The sequence below is a fragment of the Psammomys obesus genome, unplaced genomic scaffold (assembly GCF_907164565.1).
Source record: "Psammomys obesus unplaced genomic scaffold, mPsaObe1.curated_primary_1811, whole genome shotgun sequence".
Lineage (NCBI taxonomy): Eukaryota > Metazoa > Chordata > Mammalia > Rodentia > Muridae > Psammomys > Psammomys obesus.
The window spans coordinates 9,790,034-9,804,964 of NW_026591918.1; the positions used below are offsets into that span (position 1 = coordinate 9,790,034).

General features: G+C 37.8%; 1 protein-coding gene across 5 annotated transcripts in view; it reads left to right on the forward strand.

Moving 5' to 3' along the window:
* Parg (poly(ADP-ribose) glycohydrolase) overlaps positions 1 to 14,931 on the forward strand; it is a 105,382-nt gene that overhangs the window by 28,194 nt on the left and 62,257 nt on the right. The gene's annotated exons all lie outside the window — the stretch shown is intronic.

Sequence of the window (14,931 nt, forward strand, 5' to 3'; positions counted from 1 at the left end):
ATATACGCTTAGAATGTTTTATTGTGTTATAAAATTTTCTGTCACAGCTTTCTAGTTTTTAGTCTTAATGATTGCATAATAGTTCTTCAAATTGACATAATTTTCTCAGCCATTACAGTATTAGAGATTTGAGAATATCAGTGTAAAGCATATCCAGAGATTTAGGGAATTTTCTCAGCTCTGATAGAGTGGCTATTCTATCGTTGTTATTGTAATTAAACAAAAAATTTAGATATTTAATGCATTTGTGTGTTTTCTTGTCTGTCACATCTTAGAAGATTAATGTAGAACTTTATCAAGTCATAGTCCCCAGGGACAATGCTGAGTGTCAGACATTACAAATGGCAGTGGTAATAGAAAAGGAGTGCTTTACTGCAAAGGGAATAATTGTTTGGCTGGGTTTGAAATAATAAATGAATTATGGTTGTTCTGTGGTTTTGTGTTAAACTGTACGTACATTCTAGAGTAGAGATGCTTTTCAAGCTAAAGAGTTCATAAATATTGCTTATGTAAAGGATTTAGAATTAGTTTGTTTCTTAATTTTTAAATTTATAAGAAATAAAACTAGAAGACTGTAGACACCAGTGTGATATTTCAATACATTGTTTATTCTATGTAACATTTAAATTAAGTTAAACACAGTGATTTCCTAAAACAGTTTTCATTTCTTCATAGAGAAAACATTGAAGATCCTTACAACTTTAAAAGTATATACTATATTATTGTTATATTTTGGTCATCTTGCTATACAAAGTTTACTACATAAAACTTGCTTCACTTAAATATCACCTTGAATGCTGAGTTTCATGCTTTATTAAAGAGAAAATATCTAGTGAAATTTAACATCATATTAACACTACTAATAAAGCAGGATTCCACATTACTGTTATTTACCTGCAGACTTCTGTCTCTGTAAGAATCATGGGACTCATAGTTCCAGTCATGACTCAAGCATCCTGTTTTGGAATAGAAGTAGAAGTGTTGCTGAAGCCATCATTATTTTGTCAAGAGCCAGCAAAAAATCACAGATCAATCTATTAATTTGTAATTTATAGTTACTTGTATTAGGTACACCATGTTGAAATTGCAGTTATTTGATGGCTTTGCATCTTGAGTGCTAGTGTTGGCCTTCCTTACTGCCAGCTGTTACAAGCGTTGGGAACAAATCATGTTTTTTTATGGTCCTCCTGTGTGGCATTCCACAAAATTAAATCCAAGCACTTCAATAATTTATATTCCAAATGGATCGATATTCTTACTCTTGGCATTTTCACTGGAAATCTTAATGAAATGTCCTATATATTAGTGAAGGGTCTCTTATTTTAATGCCTTTTGAAAGAGATTAACTATTTCCATCATTTAGTACCTGTGACATTATCTCATTTAATTCTTAGTGAGTGAACTTGAGGCTTATGTTCCACATTAAAGCCAGAGACTGAGGAGGAGCGTGGGCTGTATGTTTGAGAAGAGTGGATGGTAGATGTAAAGGTGTAAACTATTTGCTTTACAGTTATTCACTAACCTATGCACATATTCTTATTGTTAAGATAAGGTTTCTCTGTGTAACAGAGCCCTAGCTATCCTGGACTTGCTTTGTAGACCAGGCCTGGCCTTGAACTCACAGAGACTTCGGAGTGCTAGGATTAAAGGCATGCGTCATCACAGCCAACACACGTGTATTTTTCAGTTTAAATATTTCATAAATATATTTTGATCATGTTTTCCTCTCCCCCAACTCCTCCAACATCTGCCCCACCACTACTTCACCATCTTGATGTGTTTTCTCTTTTTTTCCAAAACAAACACAAAATTCAAAACAAACAAGCAAAGCTAACAACAAAACTGCAGAATGAAAACAAAATTTAAAAAAAAACCCATGGGGTTTGTTTTGTTACACATAAATTTTATGAGTATATATTTTTCATGACATGTACAAAATATTTAATAAAGAGCCTAAAATTGATTTATTTTTCAAACTTTTTTCAACAACTGGGGTTAGTTGTTCAAAGTAAACCTAAAGATTTTAGTAAGTGGTTTATTTTCCACTTCATCTTTTATTTTATGCTTGAGATAAAAAGATGTATTTGCATTTTTCTCATTTTTTCATTTTATTGATTTGCCCATAAAGGCTGTAATAAGCAACAGATGTTGTTTTTTAGTTTGGGTTCTGCATCTGTGGTGGTTAATAGTTAGGTGTAGAGCAATAAGGGAACATTTAAGAAAAGAAAGAAAAACCTTAAAGCAGACAGGTTTTTGGTAGACTTGTGATATATTCTCTTTTAGAAACTGTATTTTTTCTTTATTTAACATAGCAAAGTCTGTGCTTCAGAGTAAACATGTAAAATTGTCTTTATTGCAACTTAGAAATTATGTCTATTTGGAGGACTGGATAGCTAGCTCAGCAAGTAAAGCATTTGCTACTCTTATCTGTTGCCAGCAGGTCACAGCTACCTATAACTGTAGAGCTAAGGAACTCTGATATCCTCCTCTGGCCGCTGAGCACCTGCATGCATGTGCATGCACACACACAGACACATGCAAACACACATTAAATCTTTACAAAAAAGAAGCTTTGTATCTTTTTTTGTTTCTTTGCTTTTCCTATAGTTCTAAAAATACCAAGCATATGTTATACAGTTGGCTGTTGTCCTGTGTTTGTTAGTGAAGGGTCACTTAGAGCATCCTTCCCTGTAAGAAAGACTGGAGACCTATCAATAATAGGCTGGCATTTGTATTTATATGCCGGTTATTTTAAAAGGTAGAGAACACTTATGCAAATTAGTGGAATAAATTTTATGCTTAGTGTATCCATTTCTTCAGACTTCTTGATGTGTTATTTTAAAATTCCAAAGCAGGTCCAGCTTTATTTGAACAATAATTTATTGTTTATTGTTTTAATTTAATAAATTTATAATTTATTGTTCATAATAATATATGAACAATAATTTATTGTTTCATGGGATGAAATATGTATTGTTTATACCTATACTTAAATAAAATAAGATTTTTAAGTTTTTTGATTGTTGAGAAGCTTAAAATTCTGATGTACTAGCAGAGCATGAGTATAAACCCAGAAAAGCAACATAACTTGTATTAAAATAGTTTAACAAAATTCTCATGTGGGCAAATTAAGGGTTTTAAAAAACTTTTTATTGTTTCTTTGTGAATTTCACAACATGCACTCCAATCCCACTCGTTTCCCTGCCCCTTCAAATCTGCCCTTCACCCTTGCAGCCTCTCCCCCAAAAGAAAATAAAAAATAAAAATAAAAAAATTCATTGCGGAAGGTGCAGTGTGTCAGAGTGTTATCACATAGACCCTTTTGTCCACACGTCTTTCCTTGTAAATGTTTATTGCAATGAGTCATTAGTTTGTTTCAAGGCCTTTGGTTTCTGCTACACAATCAATACTCGATCCTCACAGCGCCACCTCTTGATTATCCTGTTGTTGCCCTGTCATGGAGATCCTGCAGTTTTGGATCTGCAGGACTGGTCCCTTCACGAGCTCCAGCAGATCATAGATGGAATTGATATTGGGGTGGGCCAATTCAAAGCCCTGGATCTAGGCCTGGGTGGTAGCTGACTTGGTCAGCCCTCCAGTTCTGCACCCACTCCACTAGGGTGGAGAAGCTTTGCCCCAGCTAGCTCACCCCATGCCACAGCTAGCAAGGGGCAGGGCGGGGCCAGCTCTCACACCCTCAGGCACACCCCCTATACCAGGGTTAGCTCTACTGGGGTGCCTGCTTTCCCAAGTGCCACAGCCAGTGAGGGGCAGGCCTAGCTCTACACAATCCTTGGACAGCAACATGGTGCCCAGCAGCAACCCAGACCAGAGACGCTCACATGGCCTTTGGTGGTTACATGGGCCACAAACATCTACCCTGTTGCTGCATGGCCACGGTCCCAGGTATGGCCCTCAGTGACAGCTTGGGCAAGGACTTCATCATAGCTTCAGGTGGGCAGGGTAGGCAACTCATCAGGCTGTTCCTCCACCCTCACATCTCCAGTTTCCCTCTCTTCATAGTCCTCAAATTCAGCTTCCTTTTCTCTCCTGTCTCTCTACCACATATTTGTATATAGTAGTGGCTCCCACTGGCTATGGGTGGGCCATGTGACGGATGGGCCTCTGGGCATCTGGGCATCTTCTACCAGCCTTAATTTTGATTAATATCTGTGTTATGTGATATGATTTGGCAAAACAGCATAAATCAGTCATCGTTAAATAGCATGAAAGACAGAAGTGTGAGCATGTGTATCACTTAAGCCTCAGTATACTTATGCATCACAGGGGTATACTGTAGACCGCCTAGCCTTCCAGAATATAAGTACTATTGTTTGTGGGTTATGTCGTAATTGTAACCATATCAAAATGTGTCGTAAGTTTTCTGTATTGAAGATATTTACCCTTCCTCTGAGTTGATTTTCTCTTTTTTCTTGTTTGTTTTAGTTTTGCTCTTTGAGACAGGGTTTCTCTGTGTAGCCTTGGCTGTCTTGGAACTCATTTTTGTCGACCAGGCAGGCCTTGAACTCACAGAGATCCACCTGCCTCTGCCTCCCGAGGGCTGAGATTAAAGGCATGTGCCAACACCACCCAGTGTGATTGATTTTCTATAAACATTTTACTGAATGTTAATTTTTCTTTGGAGTAGTTTGAGGAAAACTAATCTAAGGCAAGTAGTGGTGGTGACCAGTTTCAAACCTAAGCAGGCTTTTGTATCCAATAATCAGTAAGGATGTTGGCTTCCTTCCTCCAGTGTAGCCCTCTGGTATTATGGGTTTTTCTTTTCATCCCTCCTCTCCTTCCTCCCCTTCTCCTTTTCTTCCCCTTTTTTCCTTTTCTTCCTCCTCCTTTTTGGTACTGTACAAGTATGTTTTTGCTAATGAATGTGTACTTTGTAGCTTCTGATTTATAATTATTAATAGGTAATCTATTTTTTGGGTCTGTCTTGAACACTTAGAAATTGTAAATGTCCTTGTATTTGTCATGAGCCTGTAGCAAATCCCTAATCAAATGAAAGCAGCCTTGGATGTTTCATAAGACTACAGCTAATGCCTTTATCTCTGTAGCTTTCAGGCCTCTGACTTGGAGTTCAGTGGAAGTTTAACCTTTTTGGACTTCTTCCCTTGGTGACTCAGAGTCTCTGGAATCAATAAGGTCTGCATTACTTTACAGCACAAGCTAATTTAATTCATGAGAACTATAGAAGCCAAAAGGCATCTAATCAGAGTCACTAAAATATTAAAACAGATAAATTATACTCTTAGGTTTATATGAAATATGTCATGTTCCATCATCACTTGCACATTGGGTTTATGTGCTAAATTATTGTATTGGTGCATATGTTTAAGATTTATATTCATGTTTTTTCCAAATGTAGTTTATATCCCACAGGACACATTGCTACAGTTGGAATGAGGCTTTGAAAGTTATTTCAAAAGCTTCTTCCTAGTGGAGCTTACATGTGCTGTGTCATTGATAAAGTTAGAGTTATCTTGTGATTTTGAAATTCCAGATTGTATTTATCACTTGGCATGCAAGGATGTCAGATGTTAGGAATACTCAAAGTGGAAATCGATTCAGTAGACTTTGTTCTGTATTCTAACAATGAAATTAACCTAATGTACTAATTGATTCTAGCAGCTAACCTTTCATTTATTTATTTGAATTAAATAGTAAGTAGTTATTCATTTTAAATAGGGCTTTGGTATTGACTTCATTGTTCATATGCCTACTCTGTTAGGAGGGTGATGATTCCATGCTTTAATCTCCCTCTTGACTTTTATCTCTGTTTATGAACTATGCTACTTTAAAATTTTTTTTTGCCATTCAGTTTGATATGATGCCTTAATTCCTATTAAATTAATTTGTGCATGGTGGTGCATGCTTTTAATCTTAGCATTTGGGGAAGCAGAGGCAGGTGGGTGTTTGTAAGTTCAAAGTCAGCCTGGTTTACAAAGTGAGTCCAGGATAGCCAAGGCTACACAATGAAACCGTGTCTTGAAAAACCAAAAAAGAAGGGGGCAGGAAAAAAATTTGCATTTAATATTTTATGTTACAACCGTTAATAAATCTTGCATATTCTTTTTCTCTAAGTGGAATGTCATGGTACCAGGTTGCCCTCGATGTTCTTTGATTATAAGAATTTTATTATAAAAAGACATTTTCTTAAATATGAACCACTTCCAGCATAGTAAAATATGGAATATTTTCAGAGCTGAAGGAAGAACAGTTTAAAGATAAGCAGAAGGCACCTTCCTCTGGCAGTGGAGCATTGAAGCTGCTCAGTCTCTTGTCACATAGAACCCTGTCTTCCTGTAAGAGAGCTTTTCTTTCTTTCATGCCTCTTGCATAGGACTTACAGAACATTCCAGCTTTAGTCTTAGCTCAGTCTCTTCCAAGATTTGCTTCTATGCAAGATAGATATTCCTTATATTTTCTTTCTTTGCTGGAGTATCCGCTGCTACTATCTGATGGAGACAAGTGGTGCCCGTATTTTTGAGAGCTTTACTTTGTACTGTGTAAGCAGTGCCCTTTTCTTCTTCTAATTCTCACAACCACCCCATAGCTAGATGTTGTTAAAGCATTTCTGGTTTACAAGTGAAGGACTGGAAACTAGGGCATTGGTGGTGGTGGTAGTGGTTTCATTTTGTTTTTAGAGGCAGGGTCACAGTGTTTAACCCTGGCTAGCCTAGAACTCACTAGACCAGACTGGCCTTAAACTCACAGAGATCTATCTACTTCTGCCTCCCAAATATTGGAATTAAAGGCATGTACCACCATGCCTGGCTTAGAGAATTGAAGCTACACAGACTTAGAATTTGTTAATCATTTTCGCTGCCGTCAGCCACTACTTGCTGACAACTGTACATCCCCTCATCAGATGCTATAATGTCTCTTCTTGAGCTTCATGGGGCTCACCTTTGTTTTTACTGCACTGTCTCATCTGTGCTCTGTACTGTGCTGTGTGCTGTTTCTCTTCAAGCCCATCTTCCATGGTTACAGAGTAAGCTATCTGAAGCAATATTCTGAAACATTCCATGGCACTCATCTATTTTCAGTTCTCTTGGTTGATATTTATGAAATTTTTTATGTTACCTCTGAGCACCTCTGTAGCATCATTTCCTATTTCTAACTTCACAGTCTAAAACCCTCATGTGGTTCTCTGGCATACTGTTTGCTTCCCTCTTTCCATCCTTAAAGCTTAGCTTAGGTTTGATTTCTTATGTCATTTCAGCCTCTTCTGAAAGTTCTTTGTCCTCACAGTACTGTCTTCTCCTCTCTGCACTTGCTTTGTTTCTCATGTTCTGTATAAAATACCTATGTTTTCCCTGAAACTACACTTCTCTCACACTGACCTCTAATTCATGGCTCCAGCAATGAAAGTATGAGCTTTGAGCCACAATCTTTGAGACACTGCAGAATAATTGTGTAAGACAACAGTTAAGCTCAGATCAACAGCTAGAAGAGAGAAGAGGGAGAGTCAGTAGATGTGGCCCTTACGATTGTTGAATATATGTTTTATGCTAAAAGTGGTACATTTCTAGAGGAAAGGACTTTGCAGAATTTATTCTTCACAAAGCTCAACTTGATGTTTTAGACATAAGCAACTTGTGACTAGACTTAAGTGGAAGGAGCCTTTTACTCTCTTAGATACCTGAGCTCAGCAAACCCACTTAGGGCATATTTACTTCTTGAATTCCCAACATGCAGAAAAAGAATAAACGCCTGAGATGAGAGGTTGGACCTAAGCACTCTTTATCGGGTTTACTTGAACAGAGAAGTATTACCCTAGTCTTCTCATCTTCAATCTTGTGTGGGCTATAAAGCCATAACTATTTTTAGGAGAAATATTTGACCATTTTCAAACTCAACAATGATTTAAACCTGATGCAACTAAATTCTAAAAAATTAAGCACGAAGCTATGATTTAATTTATATGGTTTATATATAACTACACGTTTGGCTGAGAACCTCTAAATTCATTCCTGTATACTTTGACAACCATTTCTTCACAGTTGTTTGGCAAGTGGAACACATCCCCGTTGCCCAACAGTAGCCAGTTGCCACTTGTACCTACATAAAATGAGGTAAAATTTAAAAGTTATCATTTACATTCAAATCCAAATTTCCGATGCTGGATTGAGAGCTGATACAGATCGCTTTATCACTGCAGTTTCATTCGAGAACACTGTACTAGGGTATCTGTAAGTCTCCTTGGCATTTGAATAGCTGTTATAGGACATCATTTAGTAACCTTTTGGAATGGGCTGTTTGCATTAGATCTGGTTAGGACCCATCTCCTGATATGAGGGTGCTGCTTAGGCAGAAGCTGCTGACTTTCCAGCACTTTTTATCACAGCTTGAAGTCTTCTCTATACTGTATATTACTTGAAATAATTGAGTTTCTAAGTAGAGTTTGATGAATTAAAAATATTTTTATAGCCGGCCATGATGGTGCACACCAATAATCCCAGCATTCAGGGAGACAGAGGCAGGCAGATCTTTGTGAGTTTGAGGATAGCCTGGTCTACAACGTGACTCCAAGACAGCTAGAGCTACACAGAGAAACCGTGTCTTGAAAAAAACAGAATAAATTTTTATTGTAGTAGTGCTTGTCTTAATTGCTAATGAATTTTTGTTTTTTTTCTTCTTCTAAAGAATCTGCCACCAGGGGGTGCCCTCGAACCTTTTGAGAATTAGGTTTGTTTAACTTTAATTAAAGTAAATTTTATTTTGTAGTTTAATTAAAACTAGGTTATCAACAATGAAGCACTCTCAATATGTATGTACAATTCTTGATTTGTATGGAATTATTTATTGTATCATAAGTTTGATAAGCTGTCATTGAATTCTCTTGAAAATTAGAAGTTTAAAATGTACTTTCAAAGTATTTCTTAGAGTGCAAAAACTTTTTTTAAGCACAAACTATGCAGTTTATTATTAACAGTAAATACTGTGTGGGGAAGACCTTCATGTTTTATGAAACTTCAAAGGTCTTCCTGTTTAATGAATTGAGTCTTAGAAATAGTGTGACTTTTTGATTAGAGTCGTATTTTGTCTCAAGAACTGGGGTAGAGGTATTTTTTTTTTAAACTAAGAATGTTCCTAAGTTGGTTGTTAATTATTTGAAATTAGGATACATAATGGTTAAATTCATCCCATCCACAGAAGTCTTGAATTTTAAGAACTATAGGCCCCTGATGGCTTATTTTCTAAAGTGAGAAATTAATGTGAATGGAAAACTCATTAGAAGCAGCTGTATTTAGGAGCAGTTGTAAAGAGGGCCTTAGTGAGATCTGGAAGCAAATTTTTCTCCTCTTATTTCTCCTTCCTCTTTGTCTTGGCTGATGACAATTTGTTGGTGTGAATGGAGGCTGGTCTAAATCTTGTTGCATGTTGAGTGCTTATGAAGCAACTTAAGTGTTGTATGACACTTGGTGAGACTTGTATATCTACTCATCCCAGATGGGGACCCAAAAGTAAAGTACCATCGAAGTCTAACTTAGTGAACCAATGGGTTTTATTGGGGTTACTTACAGGAACAGAAGTGATTTAAAAACAGGTACATCACCAGAAGTCTACCTTAGCATGGGTGACAGACAGTTCACTAAAGTTGGGAACCTGGAGCACACTTCCCAACTTACAGGCAGTGGAACAGGTTGGTAAGTGTCTCTTCTAGGCAATTCATATCGCCTATCAACCCTAGGCAGTTAGGCTTCTCTGAGAGAATATTCTCTCAGCAGTTCCTTCTGTTTCTATCAGTTTAGGGAGAGAGGGGCCTACTCATTCTTATGAGTTGCAGGGACTCGCTGAAGTTATTCAGTTGTTTACTTTCTTAATTTAATGGGCTTCCCTGCAAAATGGGCTCTCAGAGTAGACTCTAAAAAGTCAGAAGTGCCATTGTGGCTATAAGGTATTGCAGGATGTTTGATTCCATTGCGAACCGCAAATTCGTGAACTACAAGATACTGTTTTTTGTTTGGTGTGGTTTGATCCAGGAATTTTCTGTTTATTGTAAACAGGTGATTATGGTGTGGTTCACCCATCCCTAGCACACAGCTTTAATCCAAGAGCTCTCTGTACACATGATTTCATAAAGTTAATTCTAGGTCAAGAGGGGGAACAAGAAACCAGCTAACAGGGATTAAAAAGTAGTAGGGACATTGAGTTGAGGGGTATCTAAGACAGCATGGAAAAGAAGGGCCTTTTTGAGCTGGCTCTTTGGGGCTTTAGGTCTTTGGCTTTAGCTTAGGCCTTGGGTTTTTTGGCCATTTCCTTCTGGGCTGTCAGCTGAGCTAGTGAGTCTTTTGGGTTTTTCCCGTCTGGGCTTGAGCTGAGAAGGAATATCAGCTGAGTGCTTTCTCTGCCTCTCTGAGCTAGGAGATTTTCACCCCAGCATCTGGCTCCTCAGTCTTTATTGGTAAAACAGAATGGTTGGGATTTTCGTGTGTGTGTGTGTGTGTGTGTGTGTGTGTGTATATATATATATATATATATATAAAACAACAATAAGGCCCAAGCTCAGCCATCTGAATTTCCATGCAGAAGAGGCCACGTGGAATCCATGAGCTGGGTATGCAATGCCAGTGGAATAGTTTGAGGAAGACTCTGGGAGCAGAAGAATAGGTGTAACACTTGTAGGTAGATGGCTACCTGCTGTTACAGAAAGCACATGGTTGAAATAGACAGGATAAAGTTAATATTTAAAGACCCCAAAGCATCTCCACTACACAGTAGAAATCACCACTTGTTTGGCAAGAGCTGAAGGCAGGAACCCCAACTGACCTGCGTGTAGAGGGCACTGCATCTGTTGGAGCTGTTTATTACTTGCTCTTTCTTAAAAACTGGCCCGAAGCCTGTGATTCTTTGTGTGTGTGTATTTAAAAAAGATTTTAGGGACCATGGACAAAACTTTGTTAGTCAGCTGAATCTTGCAGACATAATTCAACCACAAACCATCCATCCTGCTTTAGGAAAGAAAATCCTTAATATTCTGTCTACATTTCATTTCCTCTAGGAGTATGGAATGAAATTGAGTAGTATTCATACAGTTAAGAGATTGCTTGAGCCCAGCAGTAAGAAGCCACCTTCTGATGAAATTTATGGAAGAACTGCCTATGTTTTTATGTCCCAGAGCAACACAGTCATCTAAGTATGAATTTGTCCTTAAAGGATGGCAGTGTCCAGATGATGCTTTCTTTGACCCCCATTGTGTTTTTATACTGTGTGTGCTAAGTTGGGTCTTTCATGCTTTTTTAATATAATTTATTTTTATTTTATGTTCATTGGTGTTTTGCCTGCATGTCTGTCTGTGAGATGTCAGAAACCCTGGAACTGGAGTTAGAGACTGCCATGTGGGCGCTGGGAATTGAACCTGGGTCCTCTGGAAGAGCAGCCAGTACTCTTAACTGCTGAGCTATCTCATGCTTTTCCCCTCCTTCTTTTTCTTTTTTAAATCTGGTGCATAGTTGTGTTTGAATGTGTATTTTTGAAACCCTCTTGGGGAGGCTGGTATGTGAGTTATATCTGATTGGGCTGCTAATTTTCTATAGTTATTGTTGTCTTGCTAATGGGTTGTCAAGATCTCATGCTCTCTCCAGAGTTTCTTGCTCTTCTCTTCATGTAATCCTGTCCAAGTTAGAGTCTTTTGCTATGATGAAAAACTGTGACCAAAGCAACTTGGGGTAGAAAGGGTTTAATTGGCTTATGCTCCCACATCTCAGTCCATCTCTGAAGGAAACCAGGTAAGAACTCAGACAATGAAGGAACCTGGAGGCAGGAGCTGATGCAGAAGCCACAGAGGAGTGCAACTTAACTGGTTTGCTCTTTATAGCTTTTGCAGCTTGCTTTCTCATAGAAACCAGAAACACCAGCCCAGGGATGGCGCCATCCCCAGTGGACTGGGCCCTCCCGTCAACCACTAATTAAGAAAATATCTTGGAGCCAGATATTATGGAGGCATTTTCTCAGTTGAGGTTCCCTTCTTTCAACTTGTGTCAAGTTGAAACTAGCCAGCCTTTATCTAGTTTTCAGAGTTTAACTTACACAATATCTAGTAAATAACTGTCCCAAGGCACAAAGTAAATCATATGATAGTAATGATTGTAATTGTACTAAGAAAAATAATAAAGAATTTGCCAATTAAAAATAAAGGTTCCATTGCCTGCTATGCCCTCATTCTCCACCCTCCAGCTAGGAAGAAAGAACAGTCTCTGAGCAGATAACTGTCAAATCAATCTAAGGATAAGTGTAGATTCTGTCCAATATGAGTTAAAAGACAAGTACCTTAAAACAGATTCTCTTTTATCTTTAGAGCGTACTCATGCTATAATGAGTTACGATTTTTGTCAGTATTTCCCAGATTTGAGTTATGATAGGGAAACCCTGTATACCTGGTTAAAAAAAAAAAAAAGAATCATAGAGTTGGAGTGGCTCTGTAGATAGCATTTGCTTTGTCTCTATCTTTCAGACCCCTGAAGTCATTTGGCCTTCACATCGTCTGCTTTTTGCATTTATTTTATACCTCTTTTGATGCTATAAAATAAAATGTTTGGACAGTCTTATTTAGAGCTACAGATTAGTTAGCTGCTAATTTGTGAAGCATGCCTTCTTAAATATGAAAATATTAGGCTGGGTATTTCTTGAAAACCAGTTGTTCTGTATTAAAATTTAGAGAACGTTGTTATTGAAGCCATAATTGTGATGGGTGATACACATGAGAGATTACCCTATGGCTGGCCTGTCAGACTTTCATGAGCTTTCAGAAATTAAGGAGAATGAGTGAGTTTGTTTTCTTGTAAGCTGTCACATTCCTCTCTTCAAAGTGTCAGCCTGAGTTGTATACAGATAAATGTTAGAAACATTCGCTTTCTCTAGCTGATTTTTTTTTACTCTTACATAATTTAGTGATATAATTTTTCTTTTTCCTTTAATGCTTAATTTTTCTGTACTCTGAAACATGCCTAAAGAATAAGTTGATGTTAAAGAGCTTAATAATTTTGCCTTTGTTTTAATTTTTGAAATAGGAACTTGCCTCCTGAAGGGACTTGTGATATGCTAGTGAAATTTCCAGTAGGCTTAAGATACATTATAGAAAACTGAGCCCCTTTACAGTTCAGTCACCTTTTAAGAACCTACCGTAGTAATTTTTTGAAGCAGTAGAGACTCTGGAAGGCAATGGAAAGGAGGATGAGCTTTGTGAAATAAACTAAGTGAGATAGATGACTGGTAAGGTATTTTTATTAACACTGTTACACATGAATGTCACTGTTCTAGACATGGTGAATCAGCCATTAATCTTGTATTAAAGAAACTTCTAGTAAGTGCTAGAAAGCATGTCCATAAATAACAGCATAAAGCAGAAAAGTTTAAGGATCCTACTTTTTAAAACACAGAAAATTTGCAAGAGAGAACTAGAAAGGAAAAATGGATTGACTTTGAAAGAATTATTATTTGAACAAGATAGCAAGAAAATTACGTTAGTTTAGAAGCGAAGGAAAGACATTACAGTCATGGAACAAATTGCATCTGAGGAAGTATAAGTAAGTGCTGTAGAAGACTTAAAGAACTGAGCTGCCAAGTATGTAAAATATACAGGAGGGTGTGTATGTGTCTGTGTGGATATCAGTTTTTGTTATATGCTAAGTAAGACCAGATAAGCGTCTGGGTCAAGATAGGCTAAATATCTTAATATTTAGGTAGACATCTACAGCTTAATTATCTAATATCAATATTTAATATTATGTAGGTACACATATATCTTAATTCATGGAGTTTGTACTATATTGAAAAGGTGTTGGAAGCTTTCTAGCAGAGCAGGGAAACACAAGGATGTACTTTGGCAGAAACCAAAGGGGATTGAGCAGCAGGACACAGATCATGTAGTAAATGACAAGGAATGGTAAGAGTGGATGAGGGTCTGAGTCAGCGTAGCTTAGTGGTTAAGAGAGGGTCATGAATTCTGGTGGACCTGCTGGATTAGTCAGTAGGACTTGGTGGTTTACTGACATGTTGTTTTTATTTTGTTTTTTAAGAGGAAGGCTTCAGACCACTGAATTACTGGCCCATTACTTAATATACTTTGCATTTGTGTATGGAGTTACGGTGTACCTCAAAACCATTGTATTAGAACCTTCAGAACCAAGAGTTAAGCAGAGTCATAGGAGTGTCCATGTTATGGGTAAGGGTTTTTCTATATTGAGAGAATATATGCGCATCTAGCTCTAGAACTAGTTTTCCAGTTTCTTGGCCAGCACTCCATTCTCTAAAATGCCCTTCATTGTAATCTAAGAGAAAAATCCCCGGCATCCAAACTGAGTCCACCACTCAGTTTTTGACTGTAAGACAACTGTTTTACCTTTAAGCTTTAATTGCTCTGAGTGTTCTTGTACTTTGTATCGTTCAGGGCTCTTTGGGGCAAACTGCTTTCATTACCACCAGCTGTGTTTGGGCTTCAGTTTGGTTTGGGCTCTCTGTGTCTGTGCACCCATATGTGCATGTGTGTACACGGGGCCAGAGGTCAAACTCAGGTGCCATTCCTCAGGAGCAGTCCACCTTAGTTACTTTGTTTGTTGTTTTGTTTTGCTTTGTTGAGACAGGGTCTCTCACAGGGACCTGGGACTTGCTAGCTAGGCTTGTCTCGCTGGCTTGCAAACCCTAAGGATCTACCTGACACCTGACTCTTCCTCTCCTGTACTAGTTTTGATATCCTTTTTTAACAGCATGATTGCTGCGAATCCAACTCAGTTCCCATGAGTACAGTGTGTACTTCACCCACTGGGTTATAGTGATTCTCAAGCTCCACTAATTTTTACGGTGTGTACTGATATTGGAGAACAAATCAGTGGCCTTGTACATGCTAAGCAATGCCTCAACCACTGAGCTACATCCCAGCTTTTTCATTGTCAGCCCATTCTTCCTCAGCAAATGATG